At 39.8% G+C, this 13,604-nt stretch overlaps 1 protein-coding gene across 4 annotated transcripts in view; it reads right to left on the bottom strand.

Moving 5' to 3' along the window:
* The window catches only part of Stambpl1 (STAM binding protein like 1), a 46,516-nt gene extending 40,929 nt beyond the window's left edge, over positions 1–5,587 (bottom strand). Inside the window, exon 1 of one of the 4 annotated variants that reach the window (XM_021239124.2) lies at positions 5,143–5,587. The gene's annotated coding sequence lies outside the window, so the exon portion shown is untranslated. Of the gene's footprint in view, positions 1–4,840; positions 5,006–5,142 lie in introns of those variants that run through there. The other 3 variants (XM_004858354.4, XM_004858351.4, XM_004858352.4) reach the window with 3 other exon arrangements.
* Positions 5,588–13,604: the final 8,017 nt, after the last annotated feature.

Below are 13,604 nucleotides of genomic sequence, written 5' to 3'. Positions count from 1 at the left end.
AAGTGAGGAGAGCGGAGGGGAGAGGAAGGAAAGGAAGGGGGAGGGAGGGGAGAAAGAAAAAATAAGAATGAAAGGAAAAAAGAAAGAGGGGAGGAAGAAAGGAAAGAAAGGGAAAAGAAAATAAATGAGGAAGGAAAGAAAGAAGGAAGAATAAATATCTTTGTTATGTGAACAAAAATTATAAGGATTAATGTAATAATCAAAATACTGAAATTAGTGATGGCAGATTTCATTCTAGAGACGCTCAGGAGGCCAGGCCTGGTGGCATACCCCTAGAAATCTGTAATGTTGGCTACTCTGGAGGCTGAGGCAGGAGGATCCAGAGTTCAAGGCCAGTCTATGAAACATTTTTTGAGCCCCTGTCTGCCTAAAAAAAATTGTTTTTAAAGTCTGTGGGTGTAGCTCAGTGGTAGAGTGCTTGCCTAGCATGTCAGAGGCCCTGGATTCAGTCTCCAGTATGGCAAAAAAAAAAGAAAAAAGAAAAAAAGAAAGAAAAGAAACTGTGGAGGAATTGACAGTTTTCATTCTTCATTGCCACAACTGGCTTCACACCTCTCATTAAAATTTCAGCTCTTATAATTAGACATAATTATTCCAACAAGTGAAAGGCAGATAAAAGTTACTTTGCCACATAATATTCTGAATAAACTGGATAAAAAAAATTTGGTTAGAATGCCATCATTTCTTTACTATAGCTCATAAGAAGGAGAGAGATGAGACCACGGAGAGAGGCACAGACATTTCTCAGAACCCTGACACACACCGCAGAATGCACACACTCTTCTAAGGAGACATATCCATCCTGCCTCTGGCAGGGTCACTGAGAATAAGGACCAATACATGTGCTGTACATCTCAACAGTATTAGGTAGAAAAACCAAAAATAACAGACTTTTGAAGTACATGTGAAAACATAAACTGAAATACTTATTAATAAAGAAGGTGATGGAAAATATTATTCACAAAATACCAAAATAAAATATTAAGAAAAAAGAGCAAAAAAATGGGCAATAATATGGGTACTAATTCTGTATTGGAGGTGGCAATATTTGGAACCATAAACCTCCATCAGAGCAAGTCTGCACTTCTTTTACTCCAATCTGTGGTGTAAGAGACAGGAATACATACAAAAATGGGAAAGCAGGTGCTGGAGTCAGATTATCTTATGCAGTCTCCAACTCTATCAAATACCAGCCTGCAAACACTAAGTATTTACCTAGCCTCTTCTATCTCATTTTTTTAATCTACAAAATGGTACCTACTGATAAAACACTTAACTTTTTGCCAGGAAATGTTTTAAAAATTTTTATCTTTTAATATAACCTAGGCTTGAAATTGCTATCCTCCTGTCTCAGCCTCCCAGAGTGCAGAAATATAGGCATTTGCCACCACACCCAGCTATTTAAAAGCATTTTTCACAAACCTATTTATTCATGTACTTCTCTTCTAGCCTTTTGAGAAAGAAACTAATATCCCCATTGAAGCATGAAGAAACAGAGGCTCAAAGAAGTTAGTAACCTGCCCAAGGACATACACAACTAATAAGCACCAAAAAGATCTCAAGTTCTTAGCCACTCATGCATCCTTTGAGGTGACATGTTAAAGCTCAGTACTGTCTCTGGCATATAGCACATATCCAATAACTAACACAAGAAATGTTAATAAATGTTTGCCAAATATTCACAAGATCCTGTGAGCTCAGCAAGTAAAAATGCTGTGATAACTGGTAACACAGGTGGACTGTACAATATGTTGATGATCGCACGTGTGCCCTTTTCACTTACAACAAAGAATCCCCATGTCTGACTTTCTGAAATTTTCCTGTCTCTATCTCAAAGTCCCTGGGATCTTATGTCATTCTGTTATCAATTGCCACCTCCATTCCCACTTAGTTGGCAAAGTGCTCTCACAAAAAACATTTTCATCACTTACTCCCTTTCAAGAACCTACACCTTGGGCTGGGGATTTAGCTCAGTGGTTTCGCCACCTGCTGCGCAAGCTCAAGGACCTGAGTTCGATCCCTGGTACCAAAAAAAAAACAAACAAAAGAACCTACACCTGGCTACCACATCAAATTAAAATTCTACCCCTGGCTTCCAAGAGTTTTAGTAAGTCACAGAAGGAAAAATGCCCTTAGCTTTCATTCAAGTGCTCGGATGTCCAAATAAATACTTGATACGAATGACCACATTTCATTATAATAATAGTGGTGTCTGTGTTACTTCCAAATGTTGATGAGTAATTTTATTTTATGTATGTTTTTTTGGACAAAGTGCAATAAAAAATTGGACGTTACATTTTACTTCTATTCAAAATGAAATAAACTTGATCAGAGAAGTACCTAAAGGGAAGAATATAAAAATCTGCATTATTATTAAATACAATGTTAACATCTGGGTAAATTTTAGATAGCTTTCTAATCTTTTATCTTGAAATTAGATCCTGAATCACAGAGAGAACCGGTAATGATTGCAGGTAGAGCTAAAACAAAGAGAAAGCAAAACAGCTTAATATTTCAGATCAAATAATGTACTCATTTCCAAAAGAGTACCTTGAAAAGTTAACCAAAGCAAATCAAAACATAGGAATTACTGGTGCTTTTAGTAAAAGGCTGCTTTTAGTAAACACAAGTTACTGAGTAATCACCAGTCTGAATTAATGTCTCTAAGCTAACCACATCAATAGACAAAAATAACATACTTTCATTTGAAGAGAATCAAATGATACATGTTTTGAAGACTTAGCAACTTTCCAAATGTTCAACTGGCCCTTCCATTTGGCATGAGGAGATGCAGGATTGTACTAGAAGTTCATCTGATTTGCTTAGAAATGCAAATGAGTTTTTGACAAAAGCCACATCTAGATGTAGCTACATCCAGACCATTCCATAGTTGAATGTTCTGATGTCAACTCAGAATTTCTGAATGTACACTCACATCCAGTTGGAAAGTTCACATGTTCAGATAGCTGGAATAAGCAAGTCTACAGGTACCAATGCAGTAGTTTTTGTTTTGTTTTTAGAGAGACTGCTATTGTTCCTTCACTTAAGACATTTGGTCTTCTTAGCTAAATAAATATCAAATCTTATCTAAATAAATATCAAAGAGGCTTCAATTTGGTGACTTTTATGACTAAAAGCAAAAAATCAATAGAAGTCAATGTAGTTAGTTAGGTCTGGAAGATAAAGACGTTCTAGAATTTGTTATTCATTTGACAAATATTTATTGAACAGCTGTAATCTATCAGCCCCAAGGGATGGAAAATGATTCTAATATTTTCAGGGATGACCATGAGTCATTTCTCATAGCTTCCATTGAAAGCTGCTTATAAATCTTTCACAGGGTCAAGAAAAAATTATGACATTAGAAAGAATCACAAATCCAGTGAAATAATTAAAATGCCTCTAATGCCCAAATGCATCAGCCAGGAAGGCCTCTGGCACTGACTAGGCAGCATCTGCATTATTTCCTCTCTTATTTGGGGCCAAGAATTACCAGACTTTTCTCTAAAAGGCAATCTCTCATTCCCTGGGTTTTAGCTGTAAGTAAGCCTGGGAAGAGTGCTTAAAGGAAGGATATGATTAAGTTGAGTTAAATCTTGTGTGCTGAAGGTAAGAAGATGTATTACTAACAATAAATACTTTAACTAGTTTTATCAGTCCTTTCTAGGAACCAATTCCAGAGACACCTCTCTCTCCAGGAGCAAACCTTTCTGCTGAGGGTGTGGGTCCTTTTACTGCTCTCTCCAATCTCCCTGAGGGGCAATGCGAATCGGGTATTCAAAAGTCATGAGGCACACAACTCACTGTGGGTATGCGTGAACAGAAAGTGTGCAGCCAGTTCATTTTTCCAGGTAATTTCCAATACTACGTCATGACTTAAAAGACTCTCTAATGGAGCTAATGGTAAATAACAAGCATACTTTTCCAAGACATTAATATATGTTAAAAATAAACACATATGTTTATAGCATAGCTACAAAATGCCCAGTATAATCCAGTTGTAGAGTACATTGCTGAAGTTCAATTTAGCATCCATACTGAAAATATAAACTTGCCAACTGAAACAAGAAGTAGAAAAAGAAAACACACACACACAAAGGAGTGGCTTAATCTCTGTAAAAAGCGCTGCCCACGGGCTGGGGATGTGGCTCCGTGGCATGTCACTTTTGTGAGGTCTTAGGTTCGATCTCCAGCACTGTAAAAATAATAAACAAACAAAAAAAACATTACTCCTCAAACATTGAAACAGGAAACCAAACATTCGGGTGTGATTTATCTGCTGAAACAAATCTGTGTACTGACCTCGACAGGGCCTTCAATCATCAGACCATAAATCAGCATTCTAATAATATCCACTATATTTCTGGAAATGCCATAAACCCCAAATTTCATTTTATTTTCAACAATCAGCAAGATATTTGGAAAGCGTGCCTCCTGGGCCTTACTTTGAAGGATGCCTGCTTCACTTGCTAAGGCACGCTGACTTTCAGAAAGCAAACCACCACCCTTACCACCACCCTTACCCCCACCCCACAACACTAGAGAGTTTTTCAATCGTCCAGATTGCATGAATTACTTATTCCTAATAACATTCTCTTTTTGGTCATCAACCGGGTGAGGTTGCTTTAGAGAGTTCTGGAAAATTTATGTGCCAGTGACATCCTACTTGGTGCGTTTTACGAGGACTGGGGCTATCAGGGAAGGCTCATGTTATTCGCGTGAGAGAAAATGTTTTAAGAGTCTCACAGACACAGCATGAAAGTAACCCCACTAGAAAGGTGCGCCACACAACCCACGGGAGTAAAGGCCAGCTTTCCAACCCTCGTCCCTCCCTCTTTACATCACAGCCAGCGCGGTGGTCTCTCCAAATGTCGACGTTGTCTCCCTCCGAGACAGCATCCCAGATGTGAAGCAGGAAAACACGCGCACCCACGTACAGGTCCCAGCCAGAGCCCCGCCCCTCCACCGGAACCACAGCTTCCTGCCTTCGGTCAAGGTGAAACTGACCCGCCGCGCCCAGGCCGGACGCAGGGCTGGCTGAAAGGAAGCGAGCGGTCGGCAAAGCGCGTCCCCCACGCCCAGCGAGCCCACGGCCGTACGCCCGGGCCACCGGGCACCAGCATACGCGCGCGCCACACTCACCAGCAGCCCTCGGCGCCCGGGGCCCGCGTGGGACGGCGACCGCGGCGGCTGCCCGCGCGCGTGCCGGCTGGCTTTGGCATCCGTCCGGCCGCAGCGGCTTGTGCTGGAAGGCGCTGCAGCGGGTGGCCGTGGAGCAGGCTAGGAGGCGCCCACTCGCTCGCCGCGGCCGAGCCTCCTCCCTGTCCGCCTCCTCAGGCCAAAGGAGATTTGCTCGCTCTACTCTCTGGGCGTCCCGGCCTCCCCTCTTCTTCCTCCTCTTCTTTGCCTGCCTCCCCAGAGCCTGGGGACAATCGCGTCCTTTCGAAGCACTCTCGGCCTGGCAGACTCTGAACCCGCAGCAGCTCTCCCTGCCCAGCCGCCGCCGCCGCAGGAAAAGAAATTGTCACTGCGAGGAGCCCGGCCTCCCTGGCCCCGGCCCTGGCCCCTGGGCGCCGCCCCCGCCTCTGCCTCCTCCCTCCCCTCCCGCGTCCTGCGGAGAAAGCTCGCAGGTGGCAGCAGGTCCCTGAGGACCGCCCAGGGCGAGAGCGAAACGTTTGAGTGCGACTTAGCCTTCTGGAAACCGCATGCCTTCTGCTCAGCCTGGGGCCACCGACACCGGGGCTCCCCTCTACTCTGGCAGTTTCTTTCACACAAATGGACAGGCGTGGAGATTTGAAGACCGAGGAGCATAGAGGCGAGAGGCAGCTGGATTTGACCCTGAAACTGGCCTCCGATTGAGTTTTGGTGAAAATCCCGCGTATACCTCATGTAGGAATTCTGTTTTGCGATTTATCTATAACTGCATACACCCACCAGAAAGCACTTTAGCTCGCTCTCTTCCCACTTTCATGTACTTGGCAAACATATATATTATATCTTTTGGATGTTATTACATTATTGTCACACAGTGTTTCTACTACCGACCTGGTACTGTGCCAGGCATTGGGTACATGTAATCTTGCTTATCTGCTACAGCCTTGCATATAAAAGTTACTTTTTTTCCCACAAGTAAGATACAGAGAAGTAAAGTTATTTACCTCAGGTTACTCACCTAGAAAGTAGTAGAAGTTGAAAGTTGAACTCTGACCTGGGGGCACAAACAAAACCAGTGTCCACCTCACATCAAAAGCTGTTTCCATTGGTTGAAGAGGTTCTATCATGTTGCACACGTTTTAAGAACATTGCTGCTACTAGATGAAATTCAGGCACTCGGTGGGCATGGTTGGGAGGCTCACCCCAAGTGGTAGAAGTGACCAAGCGTGGAGCCGTGAGACACCGGCTTTTCTAAGATGGCTTTTCCTCTGGAGAACAACCTTCTAGCTCTGGTTCTGTCACTCACCGAGGTACCTGGTCTTGGGCATTTCCTCTTCTTAGGCATCATCTCCTTGTATTGGCTTTTAAAACCAGGACCGTTAATTTTCGCAGTCTAGATTTTAAAGAAGCAATGGTATTATTTTTCTGATTGTGAATTTAGTTACACATTTTAAAATCCGGAAATTTTATAAAAATTTAGATTTTTTTTGTTTTTCTGAAAAGTAAGATTGGGCAGTATTTGGTCTGTGGTCTGTTCTATCAGTTGTCAGCTGGAGGTGAGGTAGCAGGTGTTCCTTGTAGAGTCCGAAGATGCTTTTTAGTTTTCCCTAATCCCCACCACTCCACATACATCCCCTATCTCTCTGATGTTGAGGTTGTGGTAGATGTTTGAGTTTTCAGTGCTGGCCTTAATAATATGATTTACTAAACAACATATAATTCAGTGATAATTAAGCAGGCTATGCAGATTTCTAGAAAGTATTATGAAACAAAAAACTTCCACATACATACTTATAGTGGTCATTGATGATGAATTTATGGTCTTAACTCCCTAGTATCCAAAATCCTCTCTCTCTCTCTCTCTCTCTCACACACACACACACACACACACACACAACAGCTAAGTGTGGTGACACATGACTAAAGTTTCAGCTATTTGGGAGGCTGAGGCAGGAGGATTACTTAAATGCAGAAGTCTGGAGGCAACCTGGGCAACATAGGGAGATCCTATCTCCAAAAAAGAAAAAAAAAAAAAAAACTCATAAAAGCCAAAATGGCCCAATACTCAGTGTCTCCTACCCCAGCAGCTAGGGCATCATCATGTGACCCAACTTCAGCCAATCAGAGGCTCCTACGTTGGTTTGAATCTGAATCCTGTGATTCAAAAAGACATTTTTGAAAGAATTCTGTTATCTATGAAGTGACCTTTGTGTCCTGGAACAGTAGGGCCTGAGGTAACAGGGAATAGTGCCTACCTTGGCAGTGACAGCGGTGTCTGAGTGGGTTGTTTGTGTGATGTGATCAGCTCTGATTCCTGCCCGTACGGTAAGCCTGATTCTCCAGCCACCCATGGCCTTCAAATGCATTTCTTTTTCCATTAAGACAGCCAGAAGTGCTGTCATTGTCTGACACCAAGAACTAACACAGCAGTTTTGGGGTTGGTTCAAACTCTATCTCCCTTCATTAATTCAGTTAATGCAGAGTGAACACAAGTATATTTATATAATCTTATCTTAGAAAATTTTAATGTATCCTACAAACTTCTTTGCTTTTTGAGATTCAAGCTCAATAATAATCAAAATAAATTTTTAAAAGATAAGATTCCCTCCTTACTAGTCAATCTCAATAATAGTGAAAAACAGGGATGGGGAATGTAACTCAGCGGTACAACATCTATGAGGCAAGTGTGAGTCCCTGAGATCCATTCCTGGTACCAAAAAAAAAAAAAAAAAAAAAAAGGAAAAAAGAAAAATTTCATGAGACAGGCCCAAACTCTGCCTTATGCTTATGCTTGTGACTAAACATTCCTTTATTGCTGGTTAGAGTGCAATGAAATGAGCTCTCTAATCTGGTGGTGTAATTTTTATACCCTGCTGAAAAAGGAATTTTCCAGTATGTTAGCAAAAGTTGTAAAATGTACATACCTCTCTCCCCAGTAATTAATTTCACTTCTAAAAAGCAATCTAATGGAAGGAAATCTTAACCAAGGAATACAGTTTTTCCATTGAGATATGTGTCAACTTTGAGTATCAAAATATTATAGTAGGTTTTTAATATCATTGAAGCTGCTTATGATAAAATGTTAACCAAACAAATACACAAAATTGATACTCATATAATCTCAAATAAGTAAAAATGTAGGAAAAGCTCTGGAAGAATTTATTAAAATTACTTCTCAGAGTTTACTTATAGACAATCATACTTACCTCCTTGTACTTAATCATAATTTTAATTTTCCTACAAAGTACATGCTTTCCTATAGGAAAAAGAGATATTTAGTATTTAAAAATGAACAGCATTTGCAGCCAGATAAAAATGAAGTTATATTGATCACCTAGTTTATTATAAATATTTGGAAAAGGGCCGGGGATTTAGCTCAGTGGTTCTGCCACCTACTTTGCAAGTACAAGGTCCTGAGTTTGATCCCCAGTACCAAAAAAATAAAAATAAAATAAAAATAAATAAATAAATAAATATTTGGAAAATACATGAAGATAGAAATAAGTAAGGGAGGGAGGAAGAGAAGGCAGATTATTTCACAAAGAAGAATGATGAATTAGGGAATGTGACTCCCGTCATTTCCTCAGTTGATGGCTTAGAAAGAGGGCATTGCATTCTAAATTGCTTCATTAAGCAATGCTGCATTTGAGTACTTCCTAGCTGATGACAAATGACAAAACATTAATACTGTTCTCACTGGATGAGTAATAATGAAGCCAGAACTCAGATTTTTTCCCATCCCAAGTAAGAAATCAACTCTGAGAAACTGGAAGCCTCAGGGTCTTGGTATTCAAGACAAAACTTTTCTCTTCTTGTCTCTGGTTGGCCACATCAGGTGGTTTATTGCTCTCTTTGAGGACACCCAAAAGACAAGAGCTTGGAATGGTCTCTTGCTGTCAACATCCTGATTGAATCTTATTTCTTAAAACTGCCAGTACAAAAGAAAAAGTAAGCATGACTGTATTTACTTTGATCAGGAAGCTAAAACTATGTTCATATATTCCTCTGTTGGGCGCCTGTGCATAAAGTGGCAGTCCCTGGGGTAACAGCCACTCTTCTGAACATTCTTGTCATCATCAGATGGGATAGAGTCCTTCTTTTTTCATATTTAGAATATCCTGGCTCTGGGTTATTTCTGAAGTCAGTGTCTCCAGGGAAGAACAAATACTAAAATGTCCAAATGATTTTATTGGAAGAAACATTTATCTCAGATTTTAGTGTGTGTTTAAAGTATGTACCTCAGAAATAATTATATTCATAAAAGGTCCTGTTCTGAAAATTCTGGCTTTGTTGTTGTTATAGCAACAATTTTCACAGTATGATCCTTGAAATCCTTCTAGTCTACACGGTTCAAACTATGCTCATAAAAATATAAGCATATTATTTGACTTTTTCACTCTCCCACTCCCTCCAACTCATGGGTTTGCTGTGGAGAGTTGCAGAATATGTGTGTGATGTCATGAAAGCAGACACAGATAGGGGAATCCAGTCAACTTTCACACCAGATATGAAAGAGATTTGTAAAGATAAAAAACAGGGCTGGGGTATAGGTCAGTGCAAGAGCATTTGCCTAGCTTCTTGTGCAATGTCCTGAATTCAAAGAAAAAGTTAAAGGAGGCTTGGGGTTGAAAAGTTTAAGAACCACTGACTGCTGCTAAAGAACCAGTATGTTCTGAATAACTTACTTTTTATTTGAGGACTTGTATTTTAACTAATACTAGTTTAGCCTGTGTCATTAAACACAGAAAGAAATTACTTCAAAAATGGTAACTGCAGATAAATTTGAGTGTTTCCACTTACATGTTTTTATTTTGGTTTCTTGTTACTTTCACCTTAGAAAATTTTACATCATGTCCAGCTATTCAGTGCCTTGAATGAGGTTCAAGGTTCAGAAATGCCTGAGACATTGTCCCTACCACAGTGTACAAACTGTCCTGTACCTCATCTACTTCAGCAAAGTTTTCCCACTGGAAACAGGACAGTGATGGCTCTAGATAGCTCTGGAGGTAGACATGAAGCCAAGGAATAACGAAACATTCTGAAAAGTGTAATGTTCTACTGACCATTTTCATATACAGGCATTTAATGAAAAATGAAAATTCTCACTTCAGCTGATATTATTTGACCCCTCAGATTTAAGTACATAAGGTATTAATCAATGTGGACCAAGTAATAATAATAGCACTTGAGTGTTAGAGTTTATTGATACAAAGCGCGCGCGCGCGCGCATGTGTGTGTGTATGTGTGTGTGTGTGTATGTGTAAGGATAGAAAGGTAGAGGGAGAGTGATAGGGGGAGGGGGACAACATCTACTGTGAGACATGTCCTATAACAGTCACATCTTCCCACAGACTGCTCCAATGTAACAGAAATCCTTTTATCATAGTTTATTATTGAATAGCTATTTAGTAGAGTTAAGCAGTTTCCTTTTAAAAGAAAACATACTAGATACACAAGGTGGTAGTGTACTTGTTATAGAACAAATGAGACCACTACATATTTGTACAGGAGTGAAATACAGCTCTTAAGCTTATCTATGGCTATAAAAACAAAGATAGGACTTTTTCTAAAGACAGATATTTTAAAAAAACAGTTTTCTAAATACTATTTAGGCATGTGCTGCTGTGTTTAATTCTTATGTTCATAATCTTGATATTTTTGTCCTAATTTTCTTGGTATGCATAAAAATACCACAGACTGGGTAGTTTACGCGACTGAAATTTATTTCTCCCACTCGTGGAGGCTGGATGTCCAAGATCAGGGTGCCAACTCATTCAATACCTCCTGGTTTGTAGACTGTTGCCTTTTCACTGGGACTTCATATATCTCATTGGATTAGGACCAACATGTACGGCCTTATTTAACCTTTCAATTATTTTCGTTGTTTTTTTGTGTGTGTACATGTGTTTTGATTTTGTTTTTGTTTTTGTTTTTTGGTTTGGTTGTGTGTGTGTGTGTGTGTGTGTGTGTGCTTCCTTGCACTGGGGATTGAACTTAGACTGTGCATATGCTAAACAAGCACTTAGTCACTGAGCTGCACCCTCAGCCCTGACCTTAATTACCTCCTGAATGCCACATTTCCACAGTCACACTGGGGTCAGAGCTTCCACACGAAAATTTGGCAGAGGTACAATTCAGTCCACAGCAAGGCATTTGCCTTTCAGTAAGTACAAAATAGACCTTGAATAAAGTCATACAACTTTATACCATTCTGTTAGAAACTTTGTACGCCATGGAACAAAACAGCCATGAATCTGTCACTATACACAGTCACTCATTTTTTTCGATGAAATGTTAAATTTTACCATCATGATTCACTTTGTTATATTACTCATGTTTTCAAAAACGTTAGAAAACACAAAGCACGCCCCCCTCCCCCCCAAAAAAGAGAAGGAAAAATTCTGAAAGGCTGTTTTTCTTTGACTTACCAGGTTTTTTTTTTTTTTCAGGTTGGAAGAATGTTTATCTTTCTTTGAGGTAGAAAATAGGATGGATTTCAAAAAATCAGAATCTTCAAGTCATCAAAGGGCACTAGTGACATAATTCAATCCAACTTTCTCTTTTACAGAAGAGGAAACTGAGATTTTAAAAGTGGCTGTGACTTGCTCAGGTCACTGAAAAGGGCACTGCAATCCAGTCTTGTCTCCATGTCTTTACAGTCAGTAAACTTGGTTAGCTTGCCGCTTGCTAGTTGTTCAATTTCACCTTTACTGATTGTACATCACTCTCCCAGGCATGATGTCATTGGCTTCCTTAACAATCCTGTGAGAAAGGAAGGACAAATTAGGACATAGAATTGTTTTTCTAGAAGTGATGCACAGAAAGAAATGGGGAGAGAAGACTGCAAATCTGTAAAGCACATAACAATAATGTCAGAGTTAAAGTAGAACTCAAATCACACACAGAAGTAAATAAACATCTACTACAAATTGAGGGGGCTCATTCTTTTATTTTTTTCTATTTCATATAATAAAAGAATAAGTAAATTTATTTAAGTTTGATATTATATGGCAGAGTAAACACAAAAATTTGTTGGAAGGATTGTATTTCAAGGATAAATTAATTTCTCTAAGTTTCAGTTTCTTGATTAATCAATACAATAGAACTCTAATGATGATTAAATGAAATCACATTTATAAAGCAACTAACACTACATCAGAGACAGGAAGGAGCTCAAGGAGGACTTGAGACTCCATTACAAAAAGTGGTAGTAGTATCATTGCTTGAAATGGAAAGAAGAGAATGAAGCCAAATGATAGAATACAGAGAAATGGTGATGTATTTGTGGTGCATGAAGAAGAAATGCTTAGAAATCCTGAGAAATTAACCTCATATACAGAGGTGAGGTAACAGGTAAAACCTAGACAATGAATGAAAGCCTCAAGGAGAGTAAGTGGGAAAAACCTGAGCGTGAACGATCAACTCTTACCAAATGCCTACCTGTTCTGGGCTGTATATGGAGGAGGAGTCAGGAGAGGTGGTCTTAAAAATGAGCCAGGCATAAGTGGATTTAAGTACTATTCCTTAAAGTGTAATTATTAATTATTACTGACTCTTACCTTGCCAGGCCCTGTACTAAGTGATTGGCTCACATTAGCTCACTCAGCTCTCAGAACTCTATGAAGTAGATCATATTAGTTAGTGCCTTCTTCCTTTTACAAATGAGAACATGGAGGGGTGCAGGCTGCCACTGAGCCATGGGAGGAGAGTCCAAAAGAAAAGCATGATGTACAGGGCACGTGGTACAGAGATGAGAACAAGTTGAATTTTAGGTCTCTAGGTGGGATGTTAACTCTTTAGAATTAAGGTTGAGTGGATGATCTCTTAGTCCAAACTATTCTTCTCACTTGGATCCTTAGAACTATGAACATGAGACATTTGGGTAGAAAGTGAGGCTGTTTACTTCAATGGTTAACCAAAGAGGCTTTGAAGTCAGACAGACCTGGGTTTGAATATTAGTTCTGCCATTTTGCACTTGTGTGACCACTGAGCAGGTAGATTTACTTCTCTGAATTTTAGCTGGCTCATCTTTAACAAAATTGTCTCAAATGGAGTTTGTAAATATCCGCCGAACTGGTGTACTGAAGTGCTTAGCACAGCAATCAGCATTCTGTAGGTACCCAATTAAATAATCAGCATTCAGTCAGGAACAAAGAGAATTCCCAATTAGCAAGTAGGAGTTAAGGCTAAAACAGAGGAAAATAGACATCCCTGAGCTATCCTGTAAGTTTATTTGCTCATGAAGTAGTGACTTGTATAGGGGGCAGGAGGAAGTATAATAATTAGAGGCAAAGTGTGTCCTGTATTTACAGACCATTTACTTTGCAAATTTTCCAACTTCACTTCCTCGATCATGGTGCACTCTACTTGTAAACATTTGATTACTCTTTCAGCCACAATGTCAGAGCCACATAGAGACATTTGGAATGCAGGCTAAACAAAAGGAGACG

Source organism: Heterocephalus glaber, unplaced genomic scaffold, assembly GCF_053883595.1.
Source record: "Heterocephalus glaber isolate CG9 unplaced genomic scaffold, H.glaber_assembly_v1.0 deba00001497, whole genome shotgun sequence".
NCBI classification, from domain to species: Eukaryota; Metazoa; Chordata; class Mammalia; order Rodentia; family Bathyergidae; genus Heterocephalus; species Heterocephalus glaber.
The sequence above is the reverse complement of the archived record's forward strand: the minus strand, read 5'-3'. Positions and strand labels throughout refer to the sequence as shown.